We start from the raw sequence: 16,817 nt of genomic DNA, 5'->3' as shown, positions 1-16,817 counted from the left end.
TGCTATCTCGTGGTGGTGATCAGAACTGTCCCAATTTTCTTTGTCCTTTCTCAAAGGAGACAATGGATGTCAATTGAAGAAGACGTAATTGGCTAAACTGACCCAGGCTTCTTTGGTGAGCTTCAGTCATCTAAACACCGCCTGGTGTCAGTATGTATTGCGTCGACAACCTCTGAAAGCATCTCCTGCAAGCGAGAATGAGGTAGGCCTAGCCTTTACAGTAATTCTATTTGCATTTGAAGTGGAGACTGGAGAGTAGGCCATTTAAATTGCTGACTAAAAAATATCCAAATCTCATGAGTTATTTCATTTGGTTATTAATATAATATACAGCGCCTGGAAATGAAAGACTCAACACTAGGTGCCATGCAAGGTCACATACTAACTCACTCACACCCTCACTCATTCACTATATACTCCTTGTTTACAATAAATCACAAGGATTTACTGAGGCAGACAGCTGGTGTAAACGCCCCTCCTAATTCAAGACCGAAGATTGGAGGTGAAGAATCCAAGAGCTTTCAAAGACTGCCCTGAAAGCCAAAATCCAAAACAGATGTTGAACAAGTAAAGGCAATGTACATTACAGAGTGTTGTGAAACAGCTCAGATGAGGGGAATAAGCAAAAACAGCCCTGCTCCTTAGCAACATGCAAAGCAAAGCAAGCAACTGCTCGGCTGGCATCTGACAGGGCAGGTTTTCCTCAATTCAGTGGGAAAAAAAATCTCTGATGACTTTGGACAAATTTAAGCATTGCTGCTGGCCAACAAATTAATCAATCCCTTTTCAGCATGTTGACTAGAAAACTTCGTAACATTAAGTATAATCCATTCCAGAGTAGATTGCAGTTGAGAGTTTAATTCCTGTGGTTACTAATTGCAAACAATAATATATTCTAAAATTACTTTGTAAAATACCAAAATGTTGTATAGTCTTGTTGGTTTAATTGCAGCTTCTATTTTTTTTTATTTAGGACATTGGTAGTTGTTTTTGCCAAGCTGATGTTTAATGAAGGCATAGTGCATGATTACATGCTCTTGGTTACCTAAGTTGGAACCATCTAAACATATATTTAGTTCCAACTAATTATGTATATTTTCATGAAAGAGAGTTAAGTGACCTACTACACCAACTGCTTAAATGTAACCCGAAGGTCATAGAATACAATGCATGGGTTGCAATTTACCTCTTATGTTGTTTGAAGTCGATAAAAGTATTCAAATTGGGTAATGGAAACATTATTTAGACGTCTTAAGATTTAGGAAATAACTTGTTAAATAAGCTACCATTTGGTAAAATATTAGCATTTTTCTGTACGATTGTGTGTGCGTTTATTGTTGGGAAAAAATGCTATTTTGAAGAAACGTTTTGGGTGGATACTATCTAAAACTTTAAACCCAGCAAATGTTGCCAGTTTTGGGGAGTTATGCACCTATAACTCTCTCCCAGTGCACTGCTCAGAACCACACGCACGACATAAGTAACATTTGGCCACCAAGTTCTCATGCCCCACCCCTTACACCCTTGGCTCCACCCCACTGGGCATTATCTTTGGCTGTGCCCAGCAAACATAGGGAGTAAGGCACTGCTTTGAAGTGCCCATGGGACTCTGGGCACTGAATCACACTTTAGCCACACCCTGTACCAAATCACACAGTCCCTACTGCCCATCCAAAGTAACTCTTAAGCTCGTCGGACTGTTTGACCAGGGTTACTAAATGCTGTACCAAATAGGCATGACCTGTGGCCACGCACAGAAGTCGTGGTGCACCTAGTGTCGTCTTCAGACGCGCTCTGCTGTCAGTATCTCGCCACATTACCTGCTGGCCCAATCTGGCCGTGTTTAGCAAGTCCTGGGCACAGAGCTTCGTATTTCTACCTGTCCTGTGCCCCCCACACTTGTACTTGATAAAATTGACACCGCCCACGGGAACTTTTTTCTGCTCTTTCTGATCAAATATTCCTCAGTGGAATGTCAATACAAAATGCAGCTTTTGGGAGCCCGCTCTATAAATTTCTCCGCATGCACAATTCTGCACATAACTTTACAACACCAGACATATTTTCTGTTTGAAAAGTTTTATGTAGTTTCATAAAGCAGGGCCAAAGTGATAAGCAAAGCTAAAAATTGTGAGAAGGCTGCACACAGTACATACTGTATGCAGCCAGTGCAAAGTTCAAATTTGTTTTAGGATTATGCCTATGGTTGTAACTAGAATTGCAGGTTAGAACAATATTAATGCTTTCCACCCCAGGCTTTCCTAGGAAGATAACACATGCATTTAGGCTGCAGCTTATTTTCTGATCCTATTACAACATTTTTTCTAGGAACAATGGTATTCTCCAGCCCAAGGTGTACCCAAGGTGCATCCCTCCAGCCATCCCAAAAAGTTGTTGTGATCCTGTCATACCTTCAAATACCTTTGATGGTGTGTGCTGCTACATCCAAGCCACATAGTGGAGCCAGGTAGGTCTAAGGGACACGAGTCAGCAGAGCATTACTGCTGTCAGGATGTGTAAGAGCCACGGCCTGTAAACCAGCTTTGTAGTTTGCTTTTGGTAGTAAGACAACTGGCTAGACTCACGCACCTCTCTCCCTGTCATTCTGTGAACAGTTTTCAGTCCTGGGCTAGAGTGTGTCAGTCTAATGTATTTTGGGTGATGTAATCTGGGTTTGTTACCACTGCACTAGTGTTGTGTGTCGATTTAGATACCATATATAGGTTTCCCGATTTACGATTATGATTAATAAAACATTGCTTTAATATGTACAGCACCATTGCATTTTTATGCATAGCAACAGTTTTAATGCATGTTTTACAATGTATTTTAGACATGTTTTTAGCAATTCATGTGTAGCTATATTTTAGATATGTTTAGCATGTTTAGAATTTAGTAATGTCATTCATACGAAACTGGAGTGGGTGTTGTGTGTCGATTTAGATACCGTAATAAGTTTCCTGATTTACGCCCCTATATAGGCACAATTCGCATTGCCCCTACATAGGCATTGAAATCCTACCCTATTTAGGCGTTATCCATGCTAACCAAATACAGGCATGGCCACCTACATCCTTCCATCCACGTCACAAGGAGTTCTTGGAAAAACAGACTCTTAAGCCTTTAGGACTTCCCCTTGCTTGGATTATTGATTTCTCCAAGAACTCATTTATAATGCATGAACATCTATTCCTTAGGGGTTCATTCATGACGTTCCTCTGCTCGAGTTTTACATCAATACTGGGATTCCTAAACACCTTCTAGGTATAAATATACCTTCACTTGCCATGGCAAACCACGGTTCGGCTGCATACTTGCATGACACGGCTCGCCACAGCAAGTTCGGAAGGAAGTTGAGTCCCCGCCTGACCAGATGATGCCATCCCCCTCGCAGAGAATCCAGCTCCAGTGTTTCTGACTCCCCTTGTGGGGTGTTAGAGATCCAGACCCGGAAAGAGATTCCAACCTCTCTCATTCTAAGGTATGGAGCAGACTAGAACCTAGGGCGACTTTTAGCAAATCATGGCAACACCAATCTAAACTATAGCCCAACTAGACGATAGGAAAAACAGCACCTACTTCTTACCTCGTACTACACTTAGGTTAGGTACACTGGAGTAAAACTAGCTAGAAGCACCCGATGAGTATTCACATTTTAGCCTGTGTTATTTCTGTATGTATTTGTATGAATATATGTCTTAGCTACAAACTATGCTATTGCAGTATTATTTTATCTTACTGCTAACGCTGTACGTATTATACTGCGAATTCTATCTTACGATTGTAGCAGTTCATATCTCTTGCACGAGAAATAAGACTGTTCAATAAACCCTTTTTATTGAAACACCTGTCTACATATTTCTGTGTATACTCTGTAGAAACTAAACATGCACGATTGACTGAGTAAAACTGTTATCTATTGTTTCCACAATTCTGAGACTGTTCCGATTCCAAGGGAAACAAAGTTGTCATGTTTATGCGGTTGTCAGAAACTAATCCCTTCTTGTTTATTCGAGAAGTTTCTAGTGACCTCTGAGTTAGCTGGCACACACAATTAATTAAGTTTAATGTACTTGATAGAGGCATACTGACCTCAGTCCTGTGCCAAAACTACAGTGCATATTATTTCAATGCACAGAGCCTGCCAGGGATATTGGAACTACACTACACTAGTTACACTGATTTGTAGGTGAAAGGTTGAGTATTGGAAATTCTGTCCATGATGACATAGAGCGAGGTTGCTACCCTGCTCAGTGGCACCTCCCCTGCTATGGCGGAGGAGCGTTACCTCCCCACCACCAGCTTTATAAAAACTAAAATGTAAACAATAATAAACCCAGGTTTAATATCGTTTTATGTTGATTCCAGGCTAATTCTTGGGGCGGGATTAGGGGGATGATGGGCACCGAAGGGAGTGAGGGGCCCTGCTATCGGTGAGCATGGTTGTTTGGCCAGCCTTTTCAGGCCAGCAGCTACATTGCTGGGTTGGAGACAGACAGCAAAGCTGAGGCTCCCAGTCTCCCTGGGAGTGCAGATCCTCAGCGCTCAGGCCAATCCTGAAGCTGCTTCCATGCATGAGAGGAGCTTCAGGATTGGCCGCAGAGATGGCTGGGAGCCTGTGCCTGCAGTGGAGTCATGAAAGGAGGAGAAGACGGGTTATTTGTCCCGTTGTTTTTTGTTGTTGTTGTTTCCCCCCCACCTCACCCTCTCCTCCAATACTGGCCACTAGTGACCCTTCTACTAATGCCAGGCAGTCATTGTCTTGCTCAAAATATATTCCCTAAAGTTGGGTTTGATGTCAGAGTCGAAGCACATGGTCTTGCGATGTTGATTAACTGAAGATTGAAAATTCATCACCAGGAGACAGACTTGTACATGCTTTCATTGGCAATCACTGGCAATGACAGCAAATTTAATCTTGGTGGGTTTTCATTCAGATAGGCCTTGTAGTTTACCAAGGATAGCATCTTTTGGGAACGGCTTAACATATTCTGTCATCAAGTTTGAAAGATTTTGCTAATTACAGCGACTGGCAGATGTATGTAGCAGGTGAAAATCCATGGAGCAAGGTCTGTTCCCATCTGTGGGTAGTGCTATGTGGCAGGTTAGATTGGCCATGGAGCTCTTTACCAGGTTGAGGATGTTTACATTCTGGGAGTAAACAGCATGAAGGGCTGAGCAATGTTGATAGCAGCCAATAGGTTTAAGCTGGCATCCTTCAGCCTCGTGTTGGATTCATCGCCTTCCCTGTAACTGGTTGAGGCTGTAGTAGTTGGGTATCGTGACATGGAATGCTGGGGTTGTGCTAGGTAGTCAGTGGATGAAGTGCAATGAGATAGTCTACATGACAAATAGCGGACAATGGCCAAAGAAGAATTCAAAGGTGTAAAAAATTGGTTGCTGCCATAGTTTTGGGCTACGATGAGGGACAACTGAAGTGCACCTCATGTTTGCTTTGGCCATTCAATTTGCTGGGTGCTACATGTCTGTGGGAAAAGGATATTCATGGTGTGCATGTTAGTGATAGGTCTCTGCAACATAGATAGCCTCTAGGATGTTATGAGATTGGATATTTCTAACGCATGCATGGTCCTACAGCACAGACTGAGCAGCCTACTGTGCAAAATACATCCAGTCTTTTTGCCATTTAAGGCGATGAGAAGGATGCTGATGCATTATTGTTGATTGGCTGTACATGGGTGGTCTGAATGGCTACATTATTTGCATGTGTGTGTAAGATGGTATACATATAGAGAGAATGTAAGTGGTGTTAATTAAAGTAGATATGCTGTGTGATATGAAATGCCAGATGCAAGAGTTCAGCCCCCAGGACACTTATCAGATGGTAACAGACCCAATCGAGTGATGCCTTTGTTCCTGTCAACCCTTTACTTTATATGGATGTGATGGAAGCCATAAGGACCTTATGGTCCGAGCTTCTACATTGGTAACAAAATATTTCTTGTCTGCAGTTGCATTGAGGGTGAATGCCTGGTCTACTCGCCTGCCTTTTTCTACTGCAGGTTTATCAGTGGTGGTCTCAGTTCAGGTGGAAAAATATTATTTGCTTGTCAAAGGCTTGAAGGCAGGAAACATCACCTGGCTTAGGTGACAAAATGTTCCTTGCTTGTTCCTTGTTTGAGGTAGAATACTAGGTTATGTAACCTGCTTACTCATAACTCGCGGGTCAAATGTTTATTATGTAAAGGGACTTAAATTGTGAAAAGGAAGGACATTCCTGATAATGTTGTCCAAAAAATTCAAGCATTTCCAGATGGCAAAAGACAGTGAACTGCAGAATGAAAGTTATTAATATTCGATGAGGGTGCAGGGATGTGCGCCATGATTGAATCCTTTTAAGTTGTGGCTGGAGTTAGAATAGAAAACGCAGGCCCCACAGGACTAGCGGTCACAACTTAGTGGGTAGGAGCATAAGCTTATCGAACGACTTGATATTACTAAAGTAGCTTTAATTCAATTGTACAACAACTAAATTCCAAACTAGTTGCCTAGATGTTTACCCATTTAGAGCATACACCTGCATGCATGCATCTTAATATAGAATTTATGAATTTTCTTAAGGGCATAACCATCCTGAAGCAACCCACCATCAACTGTTTCCCACCTAAAATTAAGGCGTTTTTTAACAAAGCAGAGCAAGTTGTTTTCTAAGATTGTACATTTTAACAACATAGTTTGCCTGTCTTTTGTCTACAGATACACTAGTGCACTATTTCACTTACTGCTATCCTTCAAAGTTTCCTGTTTAGAAAAATATATTTCTCAAGCTAGCTGCCCAAGAATAAACATTTAACATAAAACACACATATGGGGTAACCTACACTATGTTCCTTTATTACCATCTAAGGGTTCTGGCAACATCTATAAGCCATTAGACACCTGTATGGGTGCACACACACACACACACACACACACACACTCTAATAGCACCTTCGTCCGTTATAAACACCTTCTGGAGAGAGGTCAGGGAATTGCAGGGCACTAGGGCGTTCGCTCAAGCAAGCAACGAGGACCTTGCTTCGCAAGGGGTTATGGGGCCCAGTGGTGGTCACTACAGTGGGTATCTCTAATCATGGTGTTACCATAGAAACCTGCACATGTATGGTGTGTGCAGTTTTTTAAGTTCTGTAACCACGTATTCTATTCATTTGCGTGAAAATGCTGTTTAAAAGAAAAACGTATTCTGTAGACCTGAGTGACACCCAGTTATTTTGAATGGCACAGTGTATGATCTCTGGATATTTCCTAGCGAGTCTGCAGTGCTGCCGGGGGGGCGGGGGGAGTCCTGAATGACAAATATGCACACAGGAAAAAAGGCAGCACTAAACAGTATACCTGTGACAATTGCGGCGCTCAAGATACTTTAGCTTACTGAATCTCTGCAGTGATCAGTGGCAGATCAATACATGTGGAGATACATAAACGCATATGAAGCCTCCCTAGTTATTAAATCTCACTAATAAGCCAGTCTTTTGCATCTGGCAGTGGCCTTCAATATAATGATCACAAGAGTTTTGCAGGAGCACCCTACCTACCGGGCCCTTACTCTCTAATGATAGGACTGGTATAGGGCCAGTCAACATCAAATTGACAAAAATATTCTTTTACAATCAATATACATGTGCATTTAATTAAATAAAGAAAAAAACAATCAATGTGCACCTAGATAATATGGTCTTACTAAAATCAGCCTCTGTACCAGCCAGCGATTTCCTATACAATACCATGAGAAAACAATAATCAGAAAAAACTTCTGCTGCTACACCTAATAAAAACCTCTATATATACACCAATAGACACTAAGCAATAACATACAGTCCTGAAAATACCTAATAATTAGCGAACATTTTGTAACTATGTTTCAGAAAGAAAGCACTGTTTTTAGTGTTTGTTTTTTATTTTTTATTTTTTTTAACCAACAACTGTGTACTTTGGTCACTTGAGGGCGAACTTAAAAACACCTAATCATCCCGGGCAACCACTTCAGAATTGTCTATACAGCAGATATCCGATAGCCTGTTAGCTACGCGGGTCTCAGTAATCAGCCTCTTCCCTATTAGTATGAAATAGGGTCTCCTCTGAATTATCAGAGAAGCACCAAAATCACTGCTATTTTGTACAGCTCCTCCCTACGTAACTACAACTATGATAGGGGTATCCTTGGAAAAGCACATAGATAAGCATTGAAAGATGCCAGACGCAAATTCCCCTTCCCTGTCAACCCTTACGTCGGACAGAGGTCCGCCCTGGTTCAGCGAGGCACGGCAACAGATTATAACAATAATGAAGCAAAATGAGCACTGAAAGATGCCAGGCGCAGTCTTTAGTTCCCTGTCAACCCCGGACAGAGGTCCTCTCTGGTTTTACGAGAGAGACACAGTACTAACATATGTCTATTTCTAGAAAGATAAACACGTAAATCACATCTACCTTCACTCTGGCTCAGATTTCCACTTCCAACATAATTTCCATCAGCTTGAAAATATTAGCGAAACCAGCTAGACAGTAGAAAGCAGATAACTGAAAGGGACATAGGTGTGTCACAAGTGCCCCTTCTTCTGAAACTGTTACCAAAAAAGACACAAACACATCAGGCAGTCAAATATGAACTTACCCGAGCCTTGCTCTCTGTGGTTCAGCCAGAAAGGTGGCACGAGTGTTTAGCCTGCGTCTTCTTCCGGTCCCAGCGCTGTCTCCTGTCTGTCGGTGCTGCTAATCTGAGTCACTCGGCACCACCATAGGAAACCAGACCAGCATGTTGAGGCAAACTAACCCCACCCAGCAGTCTACCGTTGTGGGATTGCCTGAAGGCTCGGGCCTCAGCTAACGAGTAAGGTACCACTTGTCTTTCATTCAAACGCTGTTGTCCAGGGCAACCCTTTCCTGTCTCATAGCTGGAGCCGCATCAGAGGAAGATGCTTTATTGATTCCAGTGGGACAATGCTGCCTCTGGCAAGCTTCCGACGGTAAATGTTGGGTATGACACTGTGAATGTCGTAATGAATGTAGGAGTGGCCCCTTTGTTAATCTCAATCCTACAAGGAGTGTTTGTGAGGGTCAGAGTGCCTGTCAGTAACACAGTGTGGGATAGCCATCACAGATCCTCCAGACTTTAGTAAGGTAAACATTTCAGGTTCAATCTAAACAGTGCTTCAAGCTTCAAATCAAAGGTAAAGTGAACCTCCCTTGGAGATTTTTCATGGGGATAACTCAAGTATCAGTGGTTTCTCTGGAAGAAAAGCCTTTAAGGATGGAGGAACAAAAGCGGTGAAGCCACCTAGAAGATCCTGTCTGAACCTGAATGGAAGAAAAGCAACGTCCATTAATTGTATGTGAAGAGGAAGCCTGTAATGGTAGAAAGTCCCCGCCTCAACAAATCAGCGTCCCAGTAAAGACTAAATATGGTTGTCACCAACTTCAACTCCAATTCTGGTTGCAAAGGAGGGACGGTATCCAGCTGTAATATGGTGGTCCCACCCAAGGATAAGTCAATGAGTGCTGTCTTGATTGCCCAAGACCATCAACGGAGGAAAGGCTATCTAAATCTTCACTCAATGTGGCGCAGGCCTGTACTGGTCTGAATCAGCTGCCTTTTCAGGGATTCATTATGATTAAATCCCATTTTGTCAAAGTGTATTGCACCAAAATCACACAGGCTAATAGGCCAAAAGGAGAGGAGTTCCTCTTTTATAAACGAATATAACCGTCCGTCTTCCTCCGATGTGAAAATTTTTTGAATAAAGAAATTATTTTCCTACTCTCACTGCTTCAGTGGACTTCTTGAAGCTGCGCACCCCCAATTTGTTATATGACTATTTGATCTGGAGCACAGTGACACCACTAAATGGCTGGCGTAGGGGTAGTTTGCAGAGCGACTATAAGTTCAGGAATTGGCAAAGAGGTGCGGCATAGAGGGTCTGCCGTTGTTGCTTCAAAACTTCTTTCCTCCTTCAAATAGGTTTTCACCAAAAAAGTCACACTTTCAACAATTCCACGTACGCTGACTCACAATCCTTTCAGCATGCAGCCACGCAGAACGATAGAGCAGCAGCTGCAGGACACTGCAGTCACACGGTAGAAATTTACACACCTTTGTGTGAAAATGCGGCATAACACTCATCATCAAATTCCACAGTTCTGCATCCTATTTGTATACACGACAATATATGCAGAGACATCTGCTGAGCTCCAAGGTGTCTCTCTTTTACCTCCACCAAAGCTGAACAAAGTTAACATTATGAAAACGAACAACAGCTATATAATAGCGATTTCTTATTTTGCGATGTTTCATGTTTGCGAAATTCGCAACCTAGAAATCGCAAAATAAGAATTCGCAATGACATGTATTAAAAATTCTCAGATTGCGAATTTATGAAATTCTCATTTTTAGAAATCGCAATTACCACCAAGTGCATGCAGGTGGTAACCAGGTTGAAAGTATAAAAAGGAACCCACAATGCAACAGAAATTTCCAAAATTGCAGTACTATACCTGATAGCCAGGAGGCTGCGTATCCATGTCCTTGCACAGAGGAGTCAGAGACAGGAGCGAATATTCAGACTGCGCATCACGCTGTTTCAGCAGACTGAAGAGGACATCTATGACAAGTACAGGCTGCACCCACACACCATCTTGGACCTCATAGATGAACTTAAAACTTTTTTGGAGCACCCAACAGGCAGGACACAATCAATTCCTACCCATGTGCAGGTTTTGTGCTCACTACACCTTCTGGCCTCAGGGTCTTTTCAAAGTGTCATAGCAGAGGTTGGTGGGGTGTCCCAGAGTGCTCTTTCGTGCTTTTTTCATTCATTTTTGGATGCAATGGTGAACAGGCTTCAACATCACATCTACTTTCCAAACACCCAACAGGCATTGCATGAAACAAAACTTGATTTTTTATCAAATTGCACATTTTCCCCATGTGATTGGCTGCATTGATGGCACCCATATTGCCCTCACACCACCAGCAGCTACAGAATATGTCTTCAGGAATCGGAAAAGCTACCATTCCCTGAACATCCAGATTGTGTGCAATGCCAAATACATAATCAATGATATTGTGGCCAAATACCCAGGCAGCACACATGACTCCTTCATTTTCCGACATAGTGGGATACATGGACGTCTGAGTGCTGGTCAGTTTGGAGAGGGATACCTGCGTGCTAAATATATCTCACACATCCATCCTTCCATACATTAGTAAATTGACAGTGGAACATACACTTACTCTTACTTTCCTTCCATGCAGGTGACAGTGCCTACGCAGTGCGCGACTTCATCCTAACGCCTTATTTAAATCCATCAAATGCAAGTGAGAGAAGATACAACAGGGCACACCGGTCAACGCGCAGCGTCATAGACTGCTGTTATTGACCCCTGAGGCATGAGCCGGGTGGTTACTATTTTTAATCTGTTCTTAAATTTGCATTGTGTGCTTTTTCCTCTGTGTCCTTTCCCCCCCTGCATTAGCGCTTGGCGCTTGAAGACCATTGCGGTGCTGCTGACGTACTCACCGATCTTAGGGTGAAGGTACCAGCTAATTTTGAAAATATCTCTTAATGCACTTAGTTTAGTGCTGGCAGATCTACTTGCCTTTCCCCGCAACGACCGGCCGATTGCAGGGCCGTCATCATCCCTTGGGGCCCGGGCTGAGAATTCAGCGATGGCCATCTTTGATAGGGATCTCCTCTTCTGGCGCTCAAGTCGCCGTTATAAAAACAGAGGACGCACTACAATCGGGAGACTGCTGTTATTGACCCCTGAGGCGTGAGCCGGGTGGTTACTATTTTTAATCTGTTCTTAAATTTGCATTGTGTGCTTTTTCCTCTGTGTCCTTTCCCCCCCTGCATTAGCGCTTGGCGCTTGAAGACCATTGCGGTGCTGCTGACGTACTCACCGATCTTAGGGTGAAGGTACCAGCTAATTTTGAAAATATCTCTTAATGCACTTGGTTTAGTGCTGGCAGATCTACTTGCCTTTCCCCGCAATGACCGGCCGATTGCAGGGCCGTCATCATCCCTTGGGGCCCAGGCTGAGAATTCAGCGACGGCCATCTTTGATAGGGATCTCCTCTTCTGGCGCTCGAGTAGCCGATATAAAAACATACGGCCTTGACTCCGCGCAGCGGACGCGTACAGCGGGCGCGCTGTATTCGCGCCGGAGTCAAGCCAGAGTCCTGCCCGTCTGCGCCCGTCCGCGATCGACCGGGGCGCGGGGCAGGACTCCCTGGTCCTTCTGAGCCTCTTGGCCCGATGGGTATGTATAGGGACCGGCTACATTACACTAAACAGGATCTACTATCCTTATGTCAGAGTCCGGTAAACAGCTGTTACCATACTCTACAGGCTGATTCATTACCCCCTTTCTGTGAGACGTGTGACCAGACTTTTCCATTTTTGAGGAGGGGCTTGATGGAAAAAGCTAAGCTAAATATGCTATTATTAAATTGTAGATCCATGAAAAAACATAAAACTGAGATATACGATCTGTTGATAAATAGTGGCCCGGATGCGCTGTTTCTCACCGAGACATGGATGGACGAAGCTTCATCTCCGGATGCTCTCTAAGCCATTCCCCCTGGTTACAGCCCACTTAGATTAGACAGACAAAAGCAGCGAGGAGGGGGGTTAACTCTCATTTATAAATCAGATTTAGAATGCACTCTACTAAAAGCCACACTACCTAATAGTGAGAGTGGCCTCTTCACCATAAAAATTGGACCCAAAAACGTTGTTAACGGGTTGCTGATATACTGCCCGCCAGGTGGTGCAGCACAGTTTGGTGACCAACTTCTGGAACTGATAACTCAATCGGCGCTCAGATATAAAAGATTTCTCATCTTGGGTGATCTAACCCTCCACTTCGATGACACAGAGTGTAGAGAGGCACAAGCTGTGGCTGCAGCACTGAAATCCTTGGGGGTCAATCTGCTATCTACAGCCCCCACGCACCAACTGGACCATCTCTTGGACCCTATTTTTGCTAATTGGGAGGGTATTAAGGTTTCCTCTCCAGTCCAAACGATCTGGTCGGATCATAGCATTATTCCGTTCGAAATAGAAAGTGTGTCTTCAGGAACTAGATTTTGGAAACCCCTACCTCAGAAGCGCCGGGAATGGAAAAAATTTAATCAAGAAACTTTGAAAATGGTCTACTACAACATCCCCTGCCCCTATGCAATACTTTACAGGAGGCATGGAGCGGCTATGAGAATTGGATGTCCAATGCTTTGGACGAGGTAGCGCCCTGGACACTTAAATCTCTTGCAAGGCAATCTAAAACTGCTCCCTGGTTCTCAGAAAAACTTAAATTAGCCAAAGCTAAATGTAAAACCATGGAACGAAGTTGGAGGAAAAACTATGTTCCAGAATACAAAGTATGTTACAGAACGGAATTAAAAAAATATCAGAAACTAGTGAGATTAGAGAAAAGTATCTATCTTAAGAGCAGAATTGAGCTAGCGGACAATCCCACCAGAGAACTTGAAGCTCAAGATACTTACTCTAATGAGATATGTGACTCTATAGCTGATTTCTTTGTAGACAAGGTCGACAAAATCCATGCCACTTTTACAAATAGCGTTGATCTCTCTTGTAACCATGTGAATGTAGGAGATAGCTCTATAAGGAAATCTCATCTCACATGCTTCAAAACACCTGAAAGACAGGAACTATTATGTGTCGTCAACAGCATACAATCTGGCTCTCCCTGTGACGCGTGCCCGCCTGCACGTTGTAAAGGAGTCATGGAGAGCACGTTGATCGACCATATTAGCCACATGGTGACACTGTCTTTCCAGGAATGCCACATACTTGACGCGTGGAAAACAGCCCAGGTTATTCCTCTAAAAAAGAAACCCAATATCCATATCTCTCAACTCCAAAATCTTCGCCCCATTTCCCTTCTTCCCTTCTGTTCAAAAATCGTAGAAAAGGTGGTTAACAGGCAGCTCATGGAATATCTTGAGGAGGAAGCCCTCCTCCATCCCTCACAATCGGGATTTAGAACCGGCTACTCTACTGAGTCAGCCATTCTCTATTCCACTGAGTGCCTTAGACAGATAGTGGATGAAGGAGAGACAGCAGCGTTGGTTTTATTAGATCTGAGTGCAGCTTTTGACACCGTGCTGCACACAACGCTGCTGTCTCGTCTTTCTGATATGGGGGTGGTAGGATCAGCTTATGCCTGGATACGATCCTTTCTGGCCAATAGAAGCTTCCAGATGCACTGCCCACCCTTCAAATCTTCCCATAGGAAGGTGAGCCATGGGGTTCCCCAGGGCTCGAGCTTGAGCCCTACTTTGTTTAATATCTATATGGAACCCCTGGCTCACATAGTGGAGGCATTTGGGGTGGGCATTGTTAGCTATGCTGATGACACCCAACTGATGTTCAAGCTTACGCCCGACCACAGAGAAGATGCCACTAACTTTTCTAACTGTTTATCATCTGTGGCATCATGGATGAACAACAACTGCTTGCGCCTTAATGGCGAAAAAACAGAACTGCTGGTGGTTGGGAAAGCAGCATCAGCATGGTCTCACATGTGGTGGCCCACTGAATTGGGCAGCCGTCCCATTCCTGTGGATTCGGTAAGAAATCTTGGCGTATTGCTTGACTCAGACCTCTCCTATAAGTCCCACGTCAGCAAGGTGACTGGTAGGTGCTTCAGCATACTGAGGGTCCTTCGGAAGGTTTTAGATCTCCTCCCTATTGGAGCCAGAAAGACTATTGTCCATGCCCTGGTGACCCCCCACCTTGACTATGGGAATGCGCTGCTCATAGGTCTGAGTAAGAAAGGCCTTCATGAACTTCAGTGCGTTCAGAACGCCGCCGCACGCCTTGTGCTCGGGCTTCCTCGCAGAGCTTCTGGGAAGACCGCTCTGGCCAAGTTCCACTGGCTTCCAGTCAGGGAACGGATTAAGTTTAAAGCCCTTTGTTTTGCGCACCACATCGCCCAGGGCAAAGGCCCAGGTTACTTAAAGAATCTTCTCATTGCACATCGCCCTATCCGGAATTTAAGATCGTCCCGCGCGATGCTGTTTAAACTTCCCCGTATCACCAGAGCCAGAATGGGTGGCCGTTCCTTTAGGTACCTGGTCTCCAAACATTGGAATGAACTCCCGCTCCACCTCCGAATGGAACCCTCTGAATCTAAATTCCGTGGGAAACTCAAAACGTTTCTGTTCCCTATTACTTAATCTTCTCTTCTTCTCCCTTCTCTGGCTTTGTAAACATCTGCCTCCTGAAATCTAGCAGCAGTTGGCGCGGGGACACACTGTTCTTTTGTGTAGCCAGGCGCTTTACAAATGGTTTATTATTATTATTATTATTATAGAACGCACATTTGGCATTTTAAAAAGCCGTTTCCGGTGCATACACAAAAGTGGAGGAGCATTGCAGTACAGACCTGAAACATGTTGTAAGATTGTAACAAGCTGCCTAATGCTACACAACATGGCAATGAGGAAAGGCACAGACATTGAAGTGAGTGACTCAGACACAACTGATGATGATTGCATACCACCCCCTGGCAGGGCAACAGCAGGAGTAGGAGCAGCGCCTGGATGGCAGAGACGGTCTGTGATCACACGTAATTACTTTTAGGCAAGAACAAATGTAGTCTCACAAAATATCTGTGTTTTGCAGGTGCTGTGTTAAATCACACTTCACACACCTTATTTGTTTAATAACCCATAACATGTTACAGCACAGTCATGAAACTTCCCCATAAAGTAATTACCCAAAACTTATGTCAAATCAACATGTGAAAACATAGTGCACTTTAGGACTTCACTTTCTACGGTGGCGGCTAAGAGCAGGGCGGTGTTCGGATCCTGTGCTCTCCATTACAGGTGTATTAGCAGCACCATGTCTGCCACTTCTACGCTGAGTGGCTTGCGATGTTGGAGTCGGATTGTTACTACTCCTGCTAGAGGTGTCCTCACTGTCTGCAGAAGCCATTAGGGTGCTGGCACCAGAGTTGGCAGTTTGTAAGATTTCTACAGCATTTGTCACTTTATCCAGGCCTCTAGCAATGTTTTGAGTGCATTGACTCATCTCCCTCTGCATGGTGATGCTGCGCCTAGTAAAGTTTGATGTCACTGTACAGAGGCGGTTAATAGCCTTTCTGTAGCTATGCATTCGTCCATGAGCACGATGAGCAGCCCTGTCTCTAGCTGTCTCTATGCGCTCCAGTGTCATACATAATCTGTCTATTGCAGCTGCTATCAACATCATGCCCTCACCCATGTTTTGCTGATTGTTGTTTAATTTTGTGAGCTGTCTATTAATTGACCGCAGTGCCTTATGTTGCAGGCGCTGCACATCAAGCATGCCCTGCTCCAGACCAGCAAATACTGTGGGTGTCTCAACATGAACACTGCTACTCCTGGATCTTTCAGCACTGTATGTTCTTGTTCTTCTTTGGGGTTGCTGTTGGCCTTGGCTCTCACCACAGTCCCCTGTGTTTCGGCCACTGTCACTTGCATCCCCATGTATGTCCATATCATCCTCCAAAGGAGGCAGAGGGGCCACTTGTTGGCGCTACCTGCGCACAATTGGTGTGGACACACGTTCCTCACTACTTTCACATTCTGTCCCAGATCCATCATGGACTTGTTATTCATCTCCCTGTGTGCGGTCCCATGGTGCCCTTGATTGAGCTGTGGATGTAGAGTGAGGCATATGAGCTTGTGTTTTGTTCTGCATTTTGGAACAAATAAAGCATTCTGTTTTGAACGTCTATCAATCCTGACACTATCATTTTGACTACAAACAACACCACAATGTGAG

This window comes from Lissotriton helveticus, chromosome 1_2 (genome assembly GCF_964261635.1).
Source record: "Lissotriton helveticus chromosome 1_2, aLisHel1.1, whole genome shotgun sequence".
In the NCBI taxonomy this organism is placed as follows: domain Eukaryota; kingdom Metazoa; phylum Chordata; class Amphibia; order Caudata; family Salamandridae; genus Lissotriton; species Lissotriton helveticus.
The sequence above is the reverse complement of the archived record's forward strand: the minus strand, read 5'-3'. Positions refer to the sequence as shown.